Genomic DNA, 26,114 nt, shown 5'->3' on the forward strand with positions numbered 1-26,114 from the left:
TTATGTGGCAAATTGTGTCGAACTATGGAAGTGTTTACAACTTGAGTTATAAAGTTCTGACTGAGATTCAATTCATAAAAGTATTCACTGGCATTTCGTCCCCGTCTGCACGAGACGCCCTCGGACATAAGACACTGGCAACTGCGTCGAAAGTTCAAGGAGCCCTGCATTCACATGGAAATGTAAGCTATATAGCAGAGCACCATAATTTTTAGGTGACACGGTATGTCTCTTTTTATCCGTCACAGGTTACATCGTACTCGACTCCAAGTAAGCTATCGTCAGAACTCCTACCTCTCTGCATTGTTGGCTGTCATATGTTGAAGTGTTTTAGGAACATCCTAACAGCGAAAACTTCGTAGGTCAGTTTACTATGAAGAAAAAAAGCAATGGGTAGTATAATTTCAGGGCTTAAAAGTGAAATAGATGTGCGTCAAACACTGGAGTTAGTTGATGTGTAGAAAGTTACGTACTGTGGTCACCAAGTACATATTTCGATGGCGAATGGAAGTATTACCACTAGTTAATATGAAAAACTGTGGCTTTGAGACAACTGACACCGGCCACAACGGAACCGAGCAGGGAAAGCGAAGAAAAATATGATAAGATGGCGTCCTCCATGCATATAGACAATTCCGTGGACTTAGAGGACACCACCTCAGTACGCGCCATTTCCATGATATCATGACGTGGTCCTGCCATTGGTGCCATCCCCTGGACAACAATGTACGCGCCTCGCCAGTTTGGCGACTGTCAGAGAAACCCCCTGACGATGATGATGGAGGTAATAATCGAAAGTTTTGAATTTTCTCCGGGGCTGCAGACTTCCCGAGAACTTTTTGTCTACTGTCTTAGTAAATGGGATTTGCCTTTATAAAATATGGATCTCGAACTTATAAGAATGTCCACTGTCTTAATAATTTTAACAGAAAATAAAAGGGGATACGCTTTTATAAAATTGAGTCGCGACCTTGAGAAATGATAGTAATTGCAACGATCGATTACTTGAAGTGGACAATTATGTCGTGTTATGCAGATAGTCACATACATTTGGCTACACCTAACGGTGGTGCCCTATATACGGCTTACTATGTTCTACAAGTTCGCGAATCCTTTTGCTTTGCAGGCATTTACCAGATTTTTATCTCCAATGGTATCTCCCGTAGAAGGAGAAGAAACGTCAGTAATTCGTTTTAAACCTTCGCCTTTTAGCCATCACTGTGGCATGCCTCTGGCATAAGCGACGTAGATTCTGGAAAGTTAGCGATTACCTCTGCAACATGAACGAGTCGACTTACAATATACTTTAAATTGGCATGAACTAATAGTATATGTGGATATGCAATTGCTTAGCTTTTCGGTGCAACCTTTATCTACATTATCTACATGAGGGAAGATTACACAGTGGGTTTCTAACTCAGAGTCCGCCCCGGTAGCTGAGCGGTCAGCGCGACAGAATGTCTATCCTATGGGCCTGGGTTCGAGTCCCGGCTGGGTCGGAGATTTTTTCCGCTCAGGGACTAGGTGTTGTGATGTCCTAATTATCATCATTTCATCCCCATCGACGCGCAAGTCGCCGAAGTGGCGTCAAATCGAAAGACTTGCACCCGGCGAGCACTCCACCCCACGGGAGGCCCGAGTCACACGACATTTATTCTAACTCAGAGTTCGCATATGAATTCTGATTATTGGTGAGGATATCGTCGGAAGCCTCGTGCGAGAAGAAACGTTTATAAGCATCTGTCGGAATTCGAATGCGACAGGATCGTAGCCTATCGAGACTGTGGTTACCGTTCTTTGGTATTGCTGCGAGTGTTGCTCGGGATATAACAACTACAATCGATGAGGTAACGATTTCAACTGCCCCACACTCCTAGCGTCCCAGAGGATAAACATATTACGCATTCGGCGTGCATGTTTGTACAGCCATCTCATACATCTTGAGCCAGCGAGTGACATTGTAAGCCGGACGCGTTGGTCTAGCGGTTCTAGGCGCTCAGTCCGGAACCGCGCGACTGCTACGGTCGCAGGTTCGAATCCTGCCTCGGGCATGGATGCGTGTGATGTCGTTAGGTTAATTAGGTTTAAGTTCTAGGGGACTGATGACCACAGATGTTAAGTCCCATAGTGCTCAGAGCCATTTGAACCATTTTTTTGACATTGTAAGCATCAACATACGAGTAGTATACACAGGGAGACTACTACGACATCTGGATTTCCAAGGACATTTAGTATCAAAGCACCACTTGATCATTGCTAAGGCAGTGGAAAGAGGTGCGCCGGCAGTGGTGCGCCCAACTACACGATTACAACTTAGTCTTCTTGCATACAGCATCACTATCGACGGACCTGTGTGGGAAGCTTCCTGGACCAAGTACATTGCTACGAGAGGGTTCAATAAGTACTGTAACGCATTTCTTCCGTGAGCAGGTTGGTTTTATTCAGGATTACAATTATCATACTATCTCCCACTCTCTAGGCTATCAGACCCTCTCAGTGCGAAAGCCTTACGCCATCTTGCTAGGAGGGCTAGTATGCCCACATGATACCACTTCACTGGTAGATGTTCGAGCCAAGATCTTGCTGCACCAATATCCTCCCCATCATCCAAGTACTGCTCTCTGCAGTGTGTACTCTTCATTGCGCCAAACAGATGGAAAGAACTTAGGAAATCCGGGCTGTAAGGCGGATGAGTAACCCAAATGGTGGACGAGTGTGTCAGTACTAACAACAGAGACGTCCAGTTAAGCAGGGAGGTGTTTGATTGTAATACATCGATCACCTCGAATGAGAGTGACCGCTCGTTCCAACATTGTAGGTGTCACAGGTACGTGCTGTCGGCCAGGTTAGGGCGATCTTGTTGCGCTGATAGCAGAAGTCTCGCTCAACGGCTCACCGTGGCTTTGTTCACTGCCAAATCTACCCAGAAATTCCGCAAGCGTCTACCAATATCTGCGATGGACTAGTTTTTCGCTAACATAAACTCAATGAGAATTGTTTTGTTGAAATTCACCTCCGTTACGGAAGCCATTTTGAAGGCAAATATAGCGCCGCCATCTATCGAACTTCATGAAACCACAGGGACTCAAGACGGCGTCTTCCACGATGTCCCAGAACAGATACTGCATTTTTCTATCAAAACTGGTCTAGACAAATATGTGTTGCGTTACTTACTGAGCACTCCTCGTAGTTTGCTTACATCGACCGAAAGGCCTAGAAAATAGCAGTATATGGTGAAGTTGGGTATACAAAAGATCAGCTCTGGATTGGATATACGATAATTTCGACTGCAGTCATTACATTCCCGATATGTTATAGCCAGTATGTGCGCACAGTGTTACAAGTCTCCTCCTTCAAAGTGATAACGCAAGACCGCATGTTGCCTGCGCTGCCCTAGTCTAACTTAACACAGAATTTCCGAATGTTTCCGCAGCCAGCACGTTCTCTACATCCTTCATCCATTAAAAAACATAATCTGGCTTAACTGAACTTAAATAAATCGCAAACAAAAATGGCTCTGAGCAGTATGGGACTTAACATCTGAGGTCATCAGTCCCCTAGAACTTAGAACTACTTAAACCTAACAAACTTAAGGGCACCACACACATCCATGCACCGAGGCAGGATTCAAACCTGCGACTGTAGCGGTCGCGCTGTTCCAGACTGAAGCGCCTACAACCACTCGGCCACAGCGGCCGGCTAAATCGCAAACAGTTATAAATGCTGACTTAATAATGACCGGCACCGTTGTGTTCAAGCAGCGTCTTCAGGTGGTTCTACATAGGAGAGAAAGCATCCATGTGATCTATATATTCAAAAATCAATTATAGTCAGCGAAAATGATCGTAAATAAAACTACTTAAAATAGTGTCACGCAGTTCGAATCCTGCCTCGGGCATGGATGTGTGTGATGTCCTTAGGTTAGTTAGGTTTAAGTAGTTCTAAGTTCTAGGGGACTGATGACCTCAGAAGTTAAGTCCCATAGTGCTCAGAGCCATTTGAAGCCAATAGGCGGCAGAAAATAAGGCAAATAGTGCAGGGGATGAGGCTCTATGACAGAAAGAAAGGAAGTTTACATAATAGATACGAATAAAATGCAACACACTTTTATTTAGGCTCACTTTTACTGCCAGCCCTTTATCATTTTCTTTTTTAATATGTAGATTACAACGATGCTTCCTTTCTGATGAAGAACAACCTGAAGATGCTGCTTTAACGCAGCGACTCCGGTCTTTAATAAATCATCACTTAACAGCTGTTTGCTGAGTTTCTATTTATCATGAATTTCAACGACTGTTGTTGTATATTACATAGTCTCAGATTGTCACCAATCCCTTTGATTACATTTGATGAACTCAAGCCTAGAGTTGAGCATGACATTCTACACTACTGGCCATTAAAATTGCTACACCTCGAAGATGACGTGCTACAGACACGAAATTTAACCGACAAGAAGAAGATGCTGTGATATGCAAATGATTAGCTTTTCAGAGCATTCACAGAAGGCTGGCGCCGGTGGCGACACCTACAACGTCCTGACATGAGGAAAGTTTCCAACCAATCTCTCATACACAAAAAGCAGTTGGCTGGCGTTGGCTGGTAAAACGTTGTTGAGATGCCTCGTGTAAGAAGGAGAAATGCATACCATCACGCTTCTGACTTTGATAAAGGTCGGATTGAAGCCTATCGTGATTTGCAGTTTATCGTAACGCGACATTGCTGCTCGCGTTGGTCGAGATCCAATAACTGTTAGCAGAATATGGAATAGGTGGGTTCAGGAGGATAATACGGAACGCCGTGCTGGATCCCAACGGCCTCGTATCAGTAGCAGTCGAGGTGACAGGCATCTTATCCGCATGGCTGTAACGGATCGTGCAGCCACGCCTCGATCCCTGAGACAACAGATGGGGACGTTTGCAAGACAACAACGATCTGTACGAACAGTTCGACAACGTTTGCAGCAGCATGGACTATCAGCTCGAAGACCATGGCTGCGGCTACCCTGGATGCTGCATCACAGACAGGAGCGCCTGCGATGGTGTACTCAACGACGAACCTCGGTGCACGAATGGCAAACCGTCATTTTTTCGGATGAGTCCAGGTTCTGTTTACAGCATCATGATGGTCGCATCCGTGTTTGGCGACATCGCGGTGAACGCACATTGGAAGCGTGTATTCGTCATCGCCATACTGGCGTATCACTCGGCGTGATTGTATGGGGTGCCATTGGTTACACGTCTCGGTCACCTCTTGTTCGCATTGACGGCACTTTGAACAATGGACGTTACATTTCACATGTGTTACGACCCGTGTCTGTACCCTTCATTCGATCCCTGAGAAACCCTACGTTTCAGCAGGATAATGCACGACCGCATTTTGCAGGTCCTGCACGGGCCTGTCTGGATACAGAAAATGTTCGACAACTGCCCTGGCCAGCACATTCTTCAGATCTCTCACCAACTGACAACGTCTGGTCAATAGTGGCCGACCAACTGGCTCGTTACAATACACCAGTCACTACTCTCGATGAACTGTGGTATCGTGTTGAGGCAGCATGTGCAGCTGTGCCTGTACACGCCATCCAAGCTGTGTTTCACTCAATGCCCAGGCGTATCAAGGCCGTTATTACGGCGAGAGGTGGTTGTTCTGGGTACTGATTTCTCAGGATCTATGCACCCAAATTGCGTGAAAATGCAATCACAAGTCATTTCTAGTATAATATATTTGTCCAATGAATACCCGTTTATCATCTGCATTTCTTCTTGGTGTCGCAATTTTAATGGGCAATAGTGTAGTTCAGTTCGTCTAGATACCCGTTTGGGTTGTTCTTGCTAGAGTTGTCACTTCTGTCTGCTAATTCTCACATCCAGTAAATCGTCTCATCTCTAGAAGTATAAACCTTTATTTCTCTCCCCCCCTCCCCCCCCCTCCCCACACACACACACACACACACACACACACACACAGAATAAGTAAAATTTCGTTATTTGATTTCGTTCCTGGTTTTTGTGGGGCGGCGGGTAGAATATAATTGTGAATGTTCCTATTATTTATTTAATGCTGTTGTTTGCCATTCTCAACACTGGCTCTCTAACTATAATATTGGCAACCAGAAAGAGATTAGCAAAATGTGAAGCCTGTAATTAGATTTCCTAGTGCCCACTTCATCTGAGAAATACATTTATAACTACAGCTTATAGCTGTGAGGAATTAGGAGATTGTCCGGGATTCAAAATCAAAAACCATTCTCTCTAAAATGTTCACTATATTCTGAAAGTCACAGACCAAAAAGAATCCACACAATCCAACTACCAGAGCAGTTCAGAGTCTAATGCACTGTTCAAATTAAATGTTTAAGTGAATGCTCGCCATAATTTGATGATAATGTTCATCAAACGCCATGCTAATAATGGCAGAATGTCTGTCCTGTGGTGGCACGTGAATATACGACATACGCAAACTAAAGATAGATCATTAACGTCATCCCAAAATTAACACTTCACTCGAAAACGATTTCATGGTTACGCGTATCCTGAGTAACTTATTACTGCATCCGAGGCTGTTTATATCAACAATACCGACGCGACGCGACTCCCGGCACAGGTGGTGCGCTAATCAGCGTCTGGAGAGAACTGGGGCCTTCTTCTTTCACGCAGCATTCTTACATATAAAGCCGCGGTGCGGACAGCTAAGGGAACGCCTGATCAAATCTGCTCTCCCGACTAGACGCTGGGCTAGTAATGCACCACTTTAAGTTATCCAATAAATCATTGGTTGCTTTGCTGATGGCTGATGAAGCTTTCAATTTAATTGTGCAATCAGCACACAAGTAAGTAATCATAATAAAAGTCTGACGTGCCTAAGCCAAATATTTTGGGCGAAAGAATTAATTTAATTACACTACACGCAGTAGAAAAGCTCTCAACTTGCTCTTTGGAGATAAGCTATAGCTGTAGTTTTATAGTTATTCTATTGAAACTTCTCACATTTTTATGATTATAGCGGGTCTCCCTTCTACTTAAATTTAAAAATCCTAGCTTTATTTATTCGCCTACTTAATCTATCTTGCTTCCTTAATTTCTAAGACAAAAACCAGAAAACGATGAATTTCAACTAAAATTTTAATTTGTGAGATCCAGAATACTGCTTCTACTAAATTATTATGCAAAAGGAATCTAAATATAAATTTTTAAGTTTCTAGCTCTTTTCTGTTGCGACAATGATTTTTACAGAAAAACGTCCAAATTTCGGAAATGGTTAAAGTTATTGAACTGATATTCAACACATATTGATTTAGTGTTACTCCTGACCTGCTAGAAAGGTTTCAGGTTATTTACTTCATTTTTAAAGTATTGCGCAACATTTATGACGTCAGAGCTAGTTGCAGCGGACTAGGCTGGCACACAATGGAAAGACTGATGTGAATTTTATAAGGCGTGAGTATGCTGCTTCCCTACATGTTGAAATTTAAATTGTCATCGTTTTGCTTGTCCATTATCGGAGGCAGCCTACTTAACGCTGCCGTTACTGGTTTTCTTATGAATTTGATTTGAAGTCATACAATTGCGAACGTGACGAAGCGAGCAGAGAAGAGGGGAGGACTGCACAGTGACCGGCGGGCGCCGCCCCCCGCCGTCCTCGCCCGGCGCGCTCCACACAGGAGTGGCCGGCACCAGCGGGCAGCGCTCTGGCCCGCGTGACGGACTCTCTCGTTATCACGTTGACCCTAGCGCTCCCAGCGGGTCCCTCCTAATTGCGCGCCATTCGCTGCAGCTCTGCGCCACTCTGCCCCTACCGTCCCTCTGCCTCCCCCTACCCCAAATACACACACATACAAACGTGCTCACAAAAAAGAACACTTAGAACTGAATCGCGCCAGTGGCATGTGCTAAATGAGTACAGCTTTCCTACAGCAGATAAACTGAGGTGCTTAGATAGCGTACACAGTTCGTGGGGTGTCCAGCGTCTGCTGAAAATGTCACGTTGGAACGAAACAAAAAGGAATTCAAAACGGAAACTAGTTACATCTTTGGAAGTGTTCTCTCTTCCCGCACCTCTATAAATTTTGACACACAGAAAAAAAACTTAAGAGTTGCAAACTTACCATTGGCCAAAGTTTAATTTTCTTCATAAAAGTGGCCTATCTGTGTGGGCTCCATAGGTTCTCATTCTTTAATGGTTGGCCATGGTTTGTGTTCTTCTGGTTTATTTTGTTTATCTAATATTATTTATGAGCGTTTAGGTAGACGAAGATTATTAATTGTCTTAGATCCTAATCTGATATCCTAAAAGCACAATCGCCCATCTTCACTTTGCATTTAACACTCAGTACTTTCAAAAATACAGCTAATCACATATATATTTCAAAAATGAGTTGAAATTTCGGTAGGCTTACACTATGTCATCACAAGTGTCCGAATATATACTGGTGGACGTTATTGTGTGGTGTGTACACCCTCTGCATATGTGACGGCTTTAACCCTGGTCAAAAAGGTGTCTCAGTGTCTCTAGCAGAATTGCACACCTTCCTCAAAATATGGTTCTGAGCACTATGGGACTTAACTTCTGTGGTTATCAGTCCATCAGAACTTAGAACTACTTACACCTAACTAAGGACATCACACACATCCATGCCCGAGGCAGGATTCGAACCTGCGACCGTAGCGGTTGCGCGGTTCCAGATTATAGCGCCTAGAACCGCTCGGCCACTCGGACGGCACACCTTCGTCAAAAATGGACACCAGAGGTGGTAGCCAGGTTGGACGCTGGGGTCAGAGCAAGGTCGACGTTCTATTTCATGCGAAATGTTTTCCATTGGACTAGTTTCTGTACTCTGGGCAGGCCAGTCCGTTTCAGGAATTTATTGTCCACAAGCCTTTGCCTCACAAATGTTGCTTTGTGATTAGATGCATTGTAGTGTTGATACAGTAATAATCTCAGTTTCGTTCCTCTGCTCAGTACACCTTGCTGTAAAACGTTTTCATATCCTTCGACTTCTGCACAGTGACTTTGAAAAACACCACACCGTAACAGCACTTTCTCTGTACTTCAATGTTGTCAATAAACATCATGTCAATTAAAGTTCTCGAGGCATTCGCCAATCCTTAACCCTTCCACCCTGCCACAGTGTACAGCGTGATTCGTTACGGTAAGTCACTCGTTTCTAGTGATTCGGAGCCCTGTGGTGTCACTCGATAACGTGGTCCTAAGATGGCCAAAACGAAAGAACAAGAAGAAAAAGAAAAAACATTTACTCGAGAGTGTGACACGTTTTCACTGATCTAAAGTCCAATCTCTTTGATCGTGTGCTCACTGCAGTCGTAATTGACGATGCTGTTGGGTCAGTGTGGGATCGTATGCTTCGGAGACTCACGTTCAACAACATGCGGTGCTCTGACACAGATCTGCCACGTATCTCCGCCTGTTCTTCTTCACGTAACGGAAAAGCCACCGACCTTCTTTGACGAGGTGACTGCGTCCTACATTTTGCTGCCTTCTCGTCTTTTTTACAGTCTCTCGATAACTTTCCACAGATGATCAGGACAGCAGCACGCAAATACATGGCCAGCTTTGCCGTTTCTGAGATGTTCGATATTCGTCCCCAAGCGACGGGCCATAGCAATGTGTCTTTGTCAAGGTCACTTACGTCATTGAAGTTCCCCGTTTGCACGCCGTAATGTAGCTCGAATGTTTCCTCACTCTCCTCTTACACACTTTTCTTACTACGTCACGTGCCCACGATCGCACCACGCGGCATTCAGTCTCGCGGTGGGCAATGATCAAAATTTCCCTGAAAAGTCTCCGTTCTGATGGGCTGCGGTCGATATGGAGAAATTTCCCTTATATATCAGCCCGTATGTTTCAAGAGAACTTAAAACCGATCGTGAAAGCCTACATAACGCTTTTGCTCGACAGTGAATGGGGACTCAATTTATGCGTCAGATTTTTTTTAACAGTTTGTGTGGTTTGTGTTGTGCTGTATATCAGGATTCGTTGACAAGGAAAATTTACTGTAAACGTAAGCTCACAATACCTCCAAAATTTAGCCTAGAGATTTATCTTGACTGTACTAGACAAAGACTGTAGTGCGTTCAGCAGTTGATAACTCGGGTAGAGAACGTCTTTGCAACAGTTTACTGTGATTCAGACCTCACGAGAAAATGAATTAATTGGGAAGTGACTTTTTCTTATGAATAACTTTAAATTTATCTCTATCGGTATGGAAATGCAGATCATGGTGAATTTTCATTAAAACATTTACCCTGTTAATCGTATATACTGCTTATGTTCAGATCCGCAAGGGGCCAAAACAATTCCATAAAAGAGAATGATAACAGAACAAATCTATTTAAAGACCAAAATATGTATGTGCAGTGTACGCTTATCGCAAGTGAACTACGGCCCTGTAGCCACATAGAACACTCCCCATGCCTGCCTTCATCCTTTTCCCTGAAAGGGTTTCCGGTCCGCAGACTTAATCTAGACACTGTAATGGTACTAGAATTACGTAACCATTACGGCACCTCAACTCAACCTCTCGATACCAGCAGTATTTTAGTGTGTTTCTGTAAAGTAGTTAACATATTTCTGAGACAACATTCAGATTTGATTTCATTAATGTAGAGGTACTTTGATACATCGATATGTTTGTATTGCAATGATATTGTTCTTATGTGTTTTCTTTCTTTTGTCACTATGATCTTTGACGTACTTGTAACTCTTGATTTTTGGGCGCGTAAGCAGTAAGAGTGTCGGACCTTGGTAAGGTCAAGTCTTGGACGTCATGTTGGAAAGACGCATATTGTAGTCAGCTTATAAAATGTGAACTTTAACCGTGAGGAAGATGGTTTCAAGTATGTTTTGTATTGTGAAGTGATGTTTTGTGTGTTACGTCATATTGCAGCAAAAGTAATAAAAAATAAGTGTAACTTAAATTCGGAGTGCTGATTACTTTTTTACATCACCATTGTCCTGCAAAAGTGTAATCTTCAAGAATGGTTTGTAAAGCGCATCTACAAAACTTTTGAATATCGCAGAATAAAACCTAGGCCTCTTTTCATCCGAGCTTGGAATCATCACCACCTAGATTTTCGACGATTGAACCATGATTTTATAAAAAGACCAGCGTGGGAAACACGAAAAGATGAATGCCTAGTTAACTGTGCTCTAATGACACCTGCCACATAATAACTTTGTTGTTGCCCGAAAATGCAGTATTTAGCAGCGTGAGAAACACCACAATCATTATTAAATTTTGACCTTTGTTGTGTTAGGGTTGTTAGAACACCTACCCCTAGGCTTTTAACTGGGAGATTAACAGTCAGTCTAGAAAAAGGTTATCAGTGTCGAGTCACTGGTTTCACGCACATTTTTATAAAAGCGTAGTATTTTACGATATGAATAACATGAAAAACCTTGTACTTATTTACGAAGTGAACCAAACTAATTTGTAGTGGAATTGCTATGCGTTCAGCGTTTATTTGTCTTCATAGTTCCGACAGACATTAGCAAAAGGGAGAAAGAGCGTCAGTAAGCTGCAAAATTTTGAATGTTTCTTCTTCGTACCACTTCAACCATTTTATTTTTCGTTTCAGTTTGATTGTGTTACAGAATCAATTAATTATTACACCCTATGTGTACAATTAACCCAGTCCTTCACTGACTATTTATTATTATGTTAATATTCTGCTGTCTGCATATCCTGGAAAGGTTAAGTGGGCTTTCTACTGGTGTGGTACTAGGCATTTCGTCGATTACAAGATGCAGAAACAAATTTAACAGGGTACTTAAGTAATTAAAGTAGTTCATAATCGTAAAGTGCTTACAGTCTGAAAACTTACAATAAGCATGGTGAGGGACCACCATTGAAACCTATAGCCTTCTTATAACTCAGAATTTAAAAAAAAAACAGTGTTCATGTGCATAGGACTTGAACAACAATAAAACAAGTCATCCAGTGACACCCGCGTGGCCAAATTTTGGTTATATGTGGCCCATGTAAAGGTAAGTGCATTAACCGCTACTACAAGAGAAGGTGAAACACGGATAAGCGTATTGAAGGCATAGAGGAGAAGTTATTGACTGTTTTTGCTGGTGAGAATTCAGACAACACACGAGGTCGTTATTCTGACTGTTCAGGTACATATTAAAAAAGTGTCGCAACTTTATCATAAATATTACCAAGTTTCAAAAGTTGTTTGATGTGGTCTCCATAATGAGACTTACATAACTGAAAATTTATCTCCTTAAATACATATAGTATCATTTATTCAGATACTGGAACAACACATCTATCTATCTCTTTCTGCAATTCTAGAATACTATGCAGTATTCTATACACGATTCATAATGTGTCCCCACAAGATAAAGTAAGATTGGTGTAAATCAGGAGTCTGTAAAAATACTGACCCAAGCTCTCGGTTGCATTCGACGTAGCAGCGACGTGCGCTGTAGCTAGACTTCGTCGTCCTTAGAGAACAACTCATGAAAAGCACGGTGCAGTCGGCGCAGAGACCTTACTGCGCCATTAGGACGTTGCACAGATATCGTAAGAATATGCGGCTTAAACGACGATCGATCTGTGGTAGCAGAACGCTAGCAAGATCCAGTTTGGCTGCAATTTCCATGTTTCTGGTCATCCGTAACGTATCGAACAGATGCTTGGCTGTGGACTCGGTTTGTTACACTACCATCATGCTCTGCTGATGGCTTTCCGAGTTCTCGCATATCTGGCAAACGTAATGTGTATTATGTGATAAGAAATGCCCTATGTAGTGCCACGTACTTCATTTTCCGTTAAACTAGGATTACACCAGCAACAAAATGCAGATAAAGTAGCGTCAACTTTTGAAAATACTTATGAAACTATAGCAGTTAACAAATTAGTGAGTAGCTGTTGTTGATAAGAAGTAAGTATACAAACGAGATACGAAGTAAAGAGCTAATAGAACAGCGGTAAGTGCAATGGAAAACAGAATTCCTATTCCGCAGGACAGTGGTTCATATCCCCCACCTTATCATACAAATTTAGGTTAACTGTGGTTGCTGTAAATCATTTAAGGCAAATGCCGTTATGGCTTCATTTAAAAGACACGGCCGGTAACCTTACACTTTCTTGCGCTGTATTTCTAATGATCATTCGTCAACGGGACACGAAATCCTAATATCATACGTAATCGGCGCCGAGATATTCACGAACAATATGTCAGTATGTGGGAAGCAAGACTGGCAATGAATGAATGCTATAAAAAAGGAAATTATAAGTACAGCAATCGCAACCGGCATCCACTTCAAACTACTTACTGTATCTGAGCGTTTGTCTTCCTCCCCTACTGTCCATTACGAAGTTAACGATTTCCTGATGCCTCTTACCAACCGATCCGCTCTGTTAATCAAATTCTGACGCAAATTTCTTTCTTTTTCTGTCAGGTCGATTCAGTACCTCCTCATTAGATATTCAGTATGTCCATCTTTCAACATTCTTGTGTACCACCATATTTTGAAAGCTTCTTCTCTCTTCAGCACGATCAGATTTTTTTTTCAAATACTTTCCATTATACATGTTCCATTTTTATTGCTTTTCAGATATTGCCACTTTTCAAGACGCTATCCATTCTGTCCAAATAACAATTGTTCTACTTTACTGATGTTCATCTTATTGCCACTTTCCAAGACACTAAATATTGTATTCAAATGCGCTTCAAAATCCTTTGCCGGCTCTGACAGAAAAAGGGTCACTAGCAAACCTCAAAATATTTATTTCTTGTCCCTGTAAAATGTGTACATATTAATAGCTGTTGTCCTTGAATGTTAGTCTTAAGCATCAGGCAATATAGATTAAAAGTCTTGATGCTCATCATTGAGCAGCAATTAAACGTATTTGTTTTGCAGACTGGCGTTCGTGCATGTAGCCCATCATCACTAGCATAGCGTACAGTAAGGTGTCTTTCAACTGACATTACAAGTTGTAGAGTACGCTGCATACAAGATGTTTGCGTCATGCAGTAATTCCAGTTGTTGTGCACGTCGGACTGCCTGTAAACGTCAGCGTTGCAATTTCTCCAATAACGTAATTACGGGTAAGTGCAAAAAGAAGTGAGTGCAATGGCTGGCATGGTTCAAAATGGTTCAAATGGCTCTGAGCGCTATGGGACGTAACATCTGAGGTCATCAACCCCATAGAACTTAGAACTACTTAAACCTAACTAACCTAAGGACATCACACACATCCAAGCCCAAGGCAGGATTCGAACCTGCGACCGTAGCGATCGCGCGGTTCCAGACTGAAGCGCCTAGAACTGCTCGGCCACCCCGGCCAGCGGCTGGCATGGTGTTCAGGCAACACTACCACTCTGCAAAAAACGTACAGGAAAGAGCCTATTGCATTCCGATGAACGACGCTTGAATTCAAACACGGAAATTCCCAAGTGAGTACCTCACAGACAAACTGAAATCTACCACTAGCTTGAGAAAAAGATTGAATAATCAACGAAAGGATAACGTTCTACGAGTCGGGGCGTGGAATGTCAGAAGCTTGAACGTGGTAGGGAAACTAGAAAATCTGAAAAGGGAAATGCAAAGGCTCAATCTAGATATAGTAGGGGTCAGTGAAGTGAAGTGGAAGGAAGACAAGGATTTCTGGTCAGATGAGTATCGGGTAATATCAACAGCAGCAGAAAATGGTATAACAGGTGTAGGATTCGTTATGACTAGGAAGGTAGGGCAGAGGGTGTGTTACTGTGAACACTTCAGTGACCGGATTGTACTAATCAGAATCGACAGCAGACCAACACTGACAACGATAGTTCAGGTATACATGCCGACGTCGCAAGCTGAAGATGAACAGATAGAGAAAGTGTATGAGGATATTGAAAGGGTAATGCAGTATGTAAAGGGGGACGAAAATGTAATAGTCATTGGCGACTGGAATGCAGATATAGGGGAAGGAGTAGAAGAAAAGGTTACAGAAGAATATGGGCTTGGGACTGGGAATGAAAGAGGAGAAAGACTAATTGAGTTCTGTAACAAGTTTCAGCTAGTAATAGCGAATACCCTGTTCAAGAATCACAAGAGGAGGAGGTATACTTGGAAAAGGCCGGAAGATACGGGAAGATTTCAATTAGATTACATCATGGTCAGACAGAGATTCCGAAATCAGATACTGAATTGTAAGGCGTACCCAGGAGCAGCTATAGATTCAGATCACAATATAGTAGTGATGAAGAGTAGGCTGAAGATCAAGACATTAGTCAGAAAAAATCAATACGAAAAGAAGTGGGGTACGGAAGTACTAAGGAAAGACGAGATACGTTTATAAGTTCTCTAACGCTATAGATACAGCAATAAGGAAAAGCGCAGTAGGCAGTACAGTTGAAGAGGAATGGACATCTCTAAAAAGGGCCATCACAGGAGTTGGGAAGGAAAACATAGGTACAAAGAAGGTAGCTGGGAAGAAACCATGGATAAAAGAAGAAATACTTCAGTTGATTGATGAAAGGAGGAAGTACAAACATGTTCCGGGAAAATCAGGAATACAGAAATACAAGTCGCTGAGGAATGAAATAAATAGGAAGTGCAGGGAAGCTAAGACGAAATGGCTGCAGGAAAAATGTGAAGACATCGAAAAAGATATGATTGTCGGAAGGACAGACTCAGCATACAGGAAAGTCAGAACAACCATTGGTGACATTAAAAGCAGCGGTGGTAACATTAAGAGTGCAACGGGAATTCCACTGCTAAATGCAGAGGAGAGAACAGATAGGTGGAAAGAATACATTGAAAGCCTCTATAATGGTGAAGATTTGTCTGATGTGATAGAAGAAGAAACAGGAGTCGATTTAGAAGAGATAGGGGATCCAGCATTAGAATCGGAATTTAAAACTGCTTTGGAGGACTTACGGTCAAATAAGGCAGAAGGGATAGATAACATTCCATCAGAATTTCTAAAATCATTGGGGGAAGTGGCAACAAAACGACTATTCACGTTGGTGTGTAGAGTATATGAGTCTGGCGACATACCATCTGACTTTCGGAAAAGCATCATCCACACAATTCCGAAGACGGCAAGAGTTGACAAGTGCGAGAATTATCGCACAATCTGCTTAACAGCTCATGCATCGAAGCTGCTTACAAGAATAATATACAGAAGAATGGAAAGGAATTTGAGAATGCGCTAGGTGACGATCAGTTTGGCTTTAGGAAAAGTAAAGGGACGAGAGAGGCAACTCTGACGTTACGGCTAATAATGGAAGCAAGGCTAAAGAAAAATCAAGACACTTTCATAGGAATTGCCGACCTGGAAAAAGCGTTCGACAATATAAAATGGTGCAAGCTGTTCGAGATTCTGAAAAAAGTAGGGGTAAGCTATTAGGAGAGACGGCTCATATACAATATGTACAACAACCAAGAGGAAATAATAAGAGTGGACGATCAAGAATGAAGTGCTCGTATTAAGAAGGGTGTAAGACAAGGCTGTAGCCTTTCGCCCCTACTCTTCAATCTGTACATCGAGGAAGCAATGATGGAAATAAAAGAAAGGTTCAGGAGTGGAATTAAAATACAAGGTGAAAGGATATCAATGATACGATTCGCTGATGACATTGCTATCCTGAGTGAAAGTGAAGAAGAATTAAATGATCTGCTGAACGGAATGAACAGTCTAATGAGTACACAGTACGGTTTGAGAGTAAATCGGAGAAAGACGAAGGTAATGAGAAGTAGTAGAAATGAGAGCAGCGAGAAACTTAACATCAGGATTCATGGTCACGAAGTCAATGAAGTTACGGAATTCTGCTACCTAGGCAGTAAAATAACCAATGACGGACGGAGCAAGGAGGACTTCAAAAGCAGACTCGCTATGGGAAAAAAGGCATTTCTGGCCAAGAGAAGTCTACTAATATCAAATACCGGCCTTAATTTGAGGAAGAAATTTCTGAGGATGTACGTCTGGAGTACAGCATTGTATGGTAGTGAAACATGGACTGTGGGGAAACCGGAACAGAAGAGAATCGAAGCATCTGAGATGTGGTGCTATAGACGAATGTTGAAAATTAGGTGGACTGATAAGGTAAGGAATGAGAAGGTTCTACGCAGAATCGGAGAGGAACGGAATATGTGGACAACACTGATAAGGAGAAGGGACAGGATGATAGGACATCTGCTAAGACACGAGGGAATGACTTCCATGGTCCTAGAGGGAGCTGTAGAGGGCAAAAACTGTAGAGGAAGACAGAGATTGGCATATGTCAAGCAAATAATTGAGGACGTAGGTTGCAAGTGCTACTCTGAGATGAAGAGGTTAGCACAGGAAAGGAATTTGTGGCGGGTCACATCAAACCAGTCAGTAGACTGATGACAAAAAAAGCTTTGAAACTAATTTCCCCAGTATAAATGTGACGGACGATGCCCTCTGCAGCTCCCTATCGCACCATGGAAGTTATTTCTTAACAGGTGTCTTATTATCCTGCCCCTTCTTCTTGTCCGTGTCTTCCATATGTTCCTTTCATCGCCGATTCTGCGGAGAACCGCCTCATTCCTTACTTTGTCAGTACACCTAATTTTTAATATTCTCCTGCAGCGCAACATCTCAAAGGCTTCAATTCTCTTTTGTCCCGGTAATCCCATAGTCAATGTCTGTGCCATATACTGCTGTGCTCCAGCCGTAAATGCTCAGAAACTTCTTCCTCAAATTGAGATCTATATTTTATAGCAGTAGACTTCTTTTGGCCAGGAATCCCCTTTCTTTCAGTGCTAGTCTGATTCTTATGTCCTCCATATTCTGTACGTCATGCTTTATTTTGCTGCCTAGGTAGCAGAATTCCTTAACTTCATGTACTTCGTAATCAGTTGTAACAATTTCTTTCTACGATTTACTTTGTCTATATTCTCTACTCATTAGACCATTCATTCCGTTCAATAGATCCTGTAATTCTTCTTCACTTAAGATAGCAATGTCATCAGAGAATCTTATCATTGATATCCATCCAACTTGATATGCACTATCATTCTTGAACCCTTCTTTTATTTCTGTCATTGTTTCTTCAAATTATAGACTGAATGGCAGAGGCAAAAGACTAGATCCCTACCTTACAGCCTTTTTAATCAGAGTACCTCATTGTTGGTCTTCCAGTCATGTGCGTTACCTGATTTTCCTACAACTTACGCCAATTTTTCCCAGGATTTCGAACATCTTGTACATTTTGCATTGTCAAAAGCGTTTTCTAGGTCGAAAAACCCTATGAACGTGCCTTGATCTGATGCGATCCACCACGTGGCTACCTCTTCTTTTCAGAGTAGCACTTTACAGCCTACGTCCTCAATTATTTGCTGGGTGCATTCCAGACTCTGTCTTCCACTACAGTTTTTGCTCTCTACTGCTCCCTCTAGTAATATGGATGTCATTCCCTGATATCTTAACACATGTCCTATCACCCTGTCCCTACTCCTTGTCAGTGTTTACCACACATTCCTTTCCTCTCCAGTTCTGTGCAGAAATTCCTTATTCCTTGCCTTAAAGTCCAACTGAATTTCAACATTTGTCTGTAGCACATCATCTCAAACGCTTAGATTTTCTTCTGTTCTTGTTTTCCCAAGGTCCATGTTTTACTACCATACAATGCCTTGCTCAAAACATACATTTCTTCCTCAAATTAAGGCCTACATATGAGACTACCAGACGTCTCTTTTCCAGGAATGCCCTTTTGGCCAGTGCTGGTCTGCCTTTGAAGTCCTCCTTGCTCCGTCCGTCGTTGGTTGTTTGCTGCCTAGGTAGTAGGATTTCTTAACTCCACCTATTTCGTGACCATCAATTCTGATGTTCTCATTCCCGCTACTGCTCATTACTTTCGTCTTTCTTCGATTTACTCTCAAAACATATTATTTACTCATTAGACTGTTCACTCTACTCAGCAGATGCTGTAATTTTTCTTCACTTTTACTCAGGATATCAACGTCATCAGCGAATCGTATCATTGATATCCTTTCATTTTGAATTCTGTTTCCACTCCTGAACCGTTCGTTTATTTCCTTCAGTGTTCCTTTATTTCCGCCATCGCTTCTTCGATGTACAGGTTGAACAGTAGGGACGAAAGACTACATCTCTCTCTTACAGTCTTTTTAATCCGAACACTTCGTTCGTGGTCGTTAACTCTTATTATTCTCTCTTAGCACCCGTACATATTATATATTACCTCCCTCTCCCTAGAGCTTGCCCTATTTTTCTCAGAATTTCGAACATCTTGCACCATTTTACATTGTCGAGCCCTTTTTCCAGGTCGACAAATCCTATGAGAGTGTCTTGATTTTCCTTTTAGTCTTGCTTCCCTTATTAACCGCAAAGTCAGAATTGTCTCACTGGTGCCTTTACCCTTTTAACTGATCGTCATTTAACACATCCTCAATTTTCTTTTTCATTCTTCTGTATATTATTCTTCTCAGCAACTTGAATGCATGAGCTGTTAAGCTTATTGTGCGATAATTCTTGCAGTTGTTAGACCTCGCAATCTTAGGAACTGTGTTTCACCGAATGCCTGATGGTATATCGCCAGACTCATACATTCTACACACCTGCATAAATAATCACTTTGTTGCCACTTCCCCCAATGATTTTAGAAATTCCAATGGAATGATATCTGTCCCTTATGCCTTATTTGATTTTTAGTCTGGTTCTATTACTGGATCCCCTATTTCTTCCCTATCCGCTCCTGTTTCTTCTTGTATCACATCATCAGATAAGGAACTCAGTGTACTCTTTCCACCAATCCGCTCTCTCCTATGCATTTATCAATGGAAGTCCTATTGAAATATTAATGTTACTGCCCTTGCTTTTAATTTCACCGAAGGTTGTTTTGAGTTTCCTGTATGCTGAATCAGTTCTTCCGACAGTCACTTCTTTTTCGATTCCTTCGCGTTTTTCATGTAGCCATTTCGCCTTAGCTTCCCTACAATGCCTATCATTTCCAAGTGATTTACGTTCCTGTATTCTTCACGTTCCCTGAATAGTTCTATACTTCCTTCTGTCATCGATCAACTGAAGTATTTCTGTTACTCGTGGTTTCTTTGCAGCTACTTTTTTTGTAACTTTTCTCGTGAAGTCCACGCTTTTCCAACTGAACTTCTTACTGAACTATTCCTTATCACAATATCTGTATCCTCAGGGAAGTTCAACCGTATCTCCTTATTCTGTAGCACTTTCGTGTCCCACTTCTTCGCGCATTGGTCTTTCCTGACTAGCCTCATAAACTTCAGTCAACTCCTCGTCATTATTAAATTGTGGTTTGAGTATACATCCTCCTCTGGGTACGCCTTACAATCTAATATCTGATTTCGGATTCTCTGCATGACCATGATGTAGTCTAACTGAAATATTCTTGTACTTCTTGGCCCTACACAATTATACCATATCCCGTAGCGATCGTTAAACAGATTGTTTGTTATTAATAGCTGAAATTTATTTCAGAACTCCATTAGTCTTTCCCCTCTGTGATTCTTATTATCATGCTCATATTGTCCCATCGCAACCGTTTCTTCTACTCCTTTCTCCACAATCGCATTCCAATTCCCCATGACTATAAGATTTTCGTCTTCCATAACGTACTTAATTACCCGTTCATTGTCCTAATATACTTCCTACATCTCTTCATCTTCAGCTTGCGATGTCAGCATGTGTAAGTGAACTATTGATGTCGGTGTCTGTTTGCTGTCGATTCTCAAGAGAACAATCCTGTCACCGAGCTGTCCACAGTAACTAGATTCCTGTCCTACCTCTCTATTCATAACGAATCGTATTCCATTTATATCACTTTCTGCTGCTGTTGATTTTTGCCTATACTCATCTAGTCATAAATCCTTGTATTTTTTCTGTTTCATTTCACTGATGCCTACTTTATTTAGATTGAGCCTTAACATTTTCTTTCCAGATTTTCCAGCCTCCCTACTATGTTGAAATTTTTGACATTCCACGCTCCGACTTGTAGCACGTTATCCTTTCGTCAATCCATTTCAAAAGGTCACCTCCCCCTTGACAGTCTTTCCCGGAGTCTGACTGAGGGACTAGTCCGGAATTGTCTGCCAATGGAGAGATCATAGTGACAAGTTTTCAATTAAACACCGCATGTCCTGCGGGTGCAGGCCCTAGGTCATGTATCTTTAATGTCCTGGTTTTCATTGCCTTCTGCATCCTCATCTGGATCTCACATCTTGGAAAATAAATGAAAACTTAGAATATGAAGACAGTAACTGTTCTCGAAAGAACAGATACTGTTGATGACCGAGCAGCTTTTCCCTGGAATAAATGATGACTACCTGAAACCCTCAGCTGCCGACAGGGGTTGTTGATATACCTCGATGTGGACAGCTGAAAATGTGTGCCCCAGCTGAGGGTTTCAGTTAGTCATCAAAATTTAGAATTTTGTCTCTTATTACTAATGAAAGTGTTTTAAACTTGTTATCTGAGCTGGTTAGTTTTCAACACTTATGATTGCTTTGATATTATAGGTTTTTGAATAATTTTGAGCCGATAATCTTCGTTTCCAAACAGTTCTTGATGGATGTATTGTTGAACAAGTAATGTGAACCACGTTGCAACACAACGTTGTACACATCTTCACTGCACTGCGTCCATTGAGGTTAGGACTAGGAAAGATGGATTCAGTAAGCTTCACAAAGCGACGATCCTGTTACCCTAATTCCTAAAACGATTTCAAATTTCAGCTGATTGGGTCAAAATAGTTTCTACATGTTTTAAAAACTGATAATGACTTTAAATCAACGTCCAATACATTTAACTTCCTAATTCCGTAGTTTTTACATGGCTTAATCTACAACTTCGGATTATAAACATATATCATCTGTAAAATATAGAAAGTTCAATATCTGAATTATGACGACGAAATAACACGGCATCTCAATAATATATGATAGCTGAAATGCTTTAATACATCGGTTACAGCAGTAGAAATTCGCAGCAAAATTTCTGTTAAACTTGCTTATAAGCCCAAAATATTTGAAAGGAAGATTACTTGCTGATTCTACAATACTCTGTCCATTTCTTCAAATGAAGAAATTGATGGACAATCCAAGACCTCGAAATAATTGAAATCTATCTCGCTTAAACACATATAGCGCATCAGGAATCTCAGATGACCTTTCCCGAATTTGAGCAGTTACAGGATGTACGTGATGTACTGTTTAATACGTGAGAGCACAGGGATGACGCTGCTTTAAATCCACCGAACGCCCATCTATAGATGAGCCCAAACTCATCGCTCATCATCTGACACGGCTATCGGATAACACAGCGATACACACGCTGTGGGCTGATTATGTTCCAATAACGGGCGCGTCATGCCGTGTAGATTAATATCACACAAACTGATGCTTGAAAATACGTGGAAATCAAATATGTTCATGCAGCAGACTCTAAATTCTTCATTTTGTCACGTTTCCGCTAAATATTAATTGAAATTCATAATTTCGAAACCCATTACAATCAGAAAACTCGTTTTCCTGCTAACGCATTGAGTGACCTTTTTGAGATTTCACAACGGGACACATACTAAAATTGTCTGCTGTCCACTTGATTAATCCACAAAACAATCGCAAAAATGAAGCGACGTCGATTTCATATAACAGTGTCTAGTGAATTCAATGAATTCGCTTGTTGCGTTCAACTGTATAGCCCGAATATAAAATCCTCTTTCTTCAAGAGGTTCGGACAAAGGCTGGATAAGACACACACAAATTTAATGTTTATCAAAAGGATTGGAAGCACAATAAGTATTTTATAGTGTTCCTTGAGGAATGAATGACAGTATGAACCCATGTTCAGAAATTTCAGCTGTGAATGCTACAAATCATTACAGATATGGTGATCAATATCCAACAGGACACCACCCGGACCGCATTATACCAACTCATTTCAACAATCACTCGAGATTTCCGATAACAGAGAGGTGTTGTGAAAGGAAGCAAAAATTGACAAGTTTGAAGAAGTCGCCTTATTACCCATGCTGAAAGTAAGAAATGAAGGCAATGTTCGAAATGAGTACCTACAATGCTGTGGTATGTCTTACACTCGAGTTCAGATTTGCGTCGAATGTTGTGAATGTCTTCATACGCCTACCTACATCCTGGTAGCGTGGTTTTACTGGATTTCTATTCACCAATCTCTTCAAAGGAAACAGGTAGATTACGACCACATTCCGTCAGCGACAAGGTCAAGGGGACTGTGCACAAAATTTGATAAAGAAAGGATAGGGAATGATTTAGGCTCTGCGCTTTTCGAAGGACCTATCCCAGCTGTTTGATTCAGCAGATTAAGTAAACGACGAAGAATCTGTATCTGGAAGGTTGTTCGCCTCATCACCTTGGAGGATTGCTAACTAAAGTACCTGAGTTCGAGTCCTGACCGGGTCAGAAATTTTCTACGTTCAGGAACTGCGTGTTCTGTTGTTCTTAGATTCGTATCGTCATAATTAATATTCTACTGTTGAGATGGCCGTATGAGCATTTTTCGAAAGCCAATGAAATGAGAAATGTCTGGTCGGTGGGGTTAGAAATGCAGTCCTCCACATTGCGAGCCAGATGTATTTATCATTTCTTCATCACATTTTCCGGAGGAAAACAAATTCAGCAATCACATAAGGACGATAAGAGGTACCCACCATAGGTAATGCTACGTTTCATCACTGTGTTATACCCACGACATGGACTTCTAACCGCAGTATACTTTGAAAAGTCCTTAATTGTAGGACAATCTTGGAAATTCATATATGACACCTAGTCTTGGATCTACAACTATCGAAAGTCTTCGTTTCCCTATATACTTGTGGCTTAGGGTATGTAAATTTCATTTCACCCTAGCTGTGAAGCCAGGCATTTCTCGGGCTCTTTTTTATTCCAGTCTTGTATTAGCCTAACTCTCCCTCTGTCCATCTCGTACTCCCCTTCTCTCTAGCTACCTCTTCCTCCTTTCTGTCTGTTCATCTCCTCTTCTTTATGTCTGCCTCATCCTATTCACCCCTTTCTCTGTCCCCTATTTGTCTGATCTTATGCTGTTTTACACTATACGACTGCAAGGAGGGTGTCAAATTTATCTGTAGCCTTCAGCCGCGTGGCTTAAAATTAGGTCGCGAAATACGTGGTCGCATATATCAGTTCACTGCTACACTCATCCTCGCTGGCTCATTGATATGCTCAACAGCACAAATCAGCGACAATTTGCACTTCTTAATGTTAAAAGTATTCAAAGTCTACTTAATACAGTAAATAAATACCAAAAGGTCGTTTTCGAAAACTTTTGCGTCACCCCATATCATCCACTACTCACCCTTACTGGTAGTCGGGGATCTCAATGTCATAGTATTTTTAAATAAATAATGAGTCACGTACTCAACAAACTGCGTCGAAATTGCTCCAGATGTTCCTGAGATACGTTCTCATTCGAATCCGTACGGGATGTCGGTGATTCTTACTCTCACAGTGCTTCTTTCCAGGTAGCAAGTAATCAGCAGCTCCCGATTCTTTAAAGAATCGAAGTCTTCTGTGTAACACAGTTTGAAAGTTCTAATTACTTTAGAAGCGAGTTAAGATGCTAAATATTTGACGTTAACCATATAAGCGAGAAAAAGTTTATAAAAGGTTTGAGATTAGGTTTAAAGTTTCCTGGAAGTCGCTAGGAGCTCTCATTATAAAAAACCGAATGACTATAGCTATCGTAATTAGCGCCGCGTTTTAAATAAATTAAATTTTTATTGCGTCTCAGTGTAAATGACGTCACACTTCGTGAACGTGTCCCGCAGTGATATAATTTTGCAAGTGAGTGCATATTGTCTCCAAAAATGTTGCGTTTAAAGATGATAGTACGAAGTAATAAGTATGGGATCCTGCCCACTCGTTTAATATAGGGTGTTAAGTAGCTGTTTTCTGGGATAGCTAGACAACAATCCAAGCAAATATTATTAACGGAGTTTATTACAATAAATTGAATTGAAATTACTTAACTTTGCCTTTTTACAAAGAGGTGTCGCAAGCAGTTGGCGACATGCAAATAATCAATGTCCTTCCATATAAACAATTTCCATCCAAGCAATTTATATCGATCACAAGTCACGACTAGTCATGTAGGCCGTCTCCTAGTGCGGCCGGGTCTAACTGGAGCGGCGCTTATATTCTCTTCGTATAGGTGCCGCTGCTTTCGTGGTGTCGTCCTAGTCACAACCTTCTCTGCCGTTACGTTCCAGGCCGACGTGCCAGTGCTTGATGTGACGCAGGAAGAATAAATTCAAACGGCATGCCTGATGAGGCAGTTTTGATGTACGATTTGTGGGGATAGTCAGCGAGAAAATGTTTCTCAAATGTTCGAAATTATTCACAAAGCTAGTTGTAAGTCACTACGTCCTCCCATTCTCAAATACAGGAATAATACAGTCTGGGTATTTGCGCGCACCGTATTACGCTTCTGTTTCACTCCCATCCTCACCCCTTTGCTTCTAACTCACACACTGTTTCTTTCCAGATAGTAAGTGGTATGTGTACCCCGTTTTGTTGAAATCGATCCTGTAGTTTATGAGGCAGTTTGGAACGTACATAATACATACATTTTCAAAACAGATAGAGATTTGATATGTTAAACTATTGAGGACACTTTGCTTCATTATATGAACTAACAGCAGTGAAATAGAAGGCTGGCTGAAGTGTCCACATCTGTAAACTCGATACAGATTCTAACAAAAGGAGTGTAATTTTTATTCTAATCCACAAGAGCAATCCTCGCTAAATTCGTTGGAGATTCTACCAACCACACTTTCTCAGACAGAATTAACTTCCGCAGTTCAATGGCAAAGATTCCTTTCTACTACCAAGAGTGCAATAAAATGCACATCTCCATGAAAAGGTACTGAGGAAGGTATTCCTCGTACGTGAGGCACCAACATAGTTAAAAGGCCATCCGAATCAGGTCAGAATGATTCAGATTGTTGCCACAAACAAGCGCTTATTCTCTTCCTATGCAAAATTCAGTGAATAAGTGATAAATAACAAATTTAGTTAGGGTTAGTATTAAATTAGAAATAAGTTCAAATGGCATGCCTGATGACGCAATTTTGCTGGTTGTACAG

The sequence above is a fragment of the Schistocerca serialis genome, chromosome 2 (genome assembly GCF_023864345.2).
Source record: "Schistocerca serialis cubense isolate TAMUIC-IGC-003099 chromosome 2, iqSchSeri2.2, whole genome shotgun sequence".
Taxonomy (NCBI): Eukaryota; Metazoa; Arthropoda; class Insecta; order Orthoptera; family Acrididae; genus Schistocerca; species Schistocerca serialis.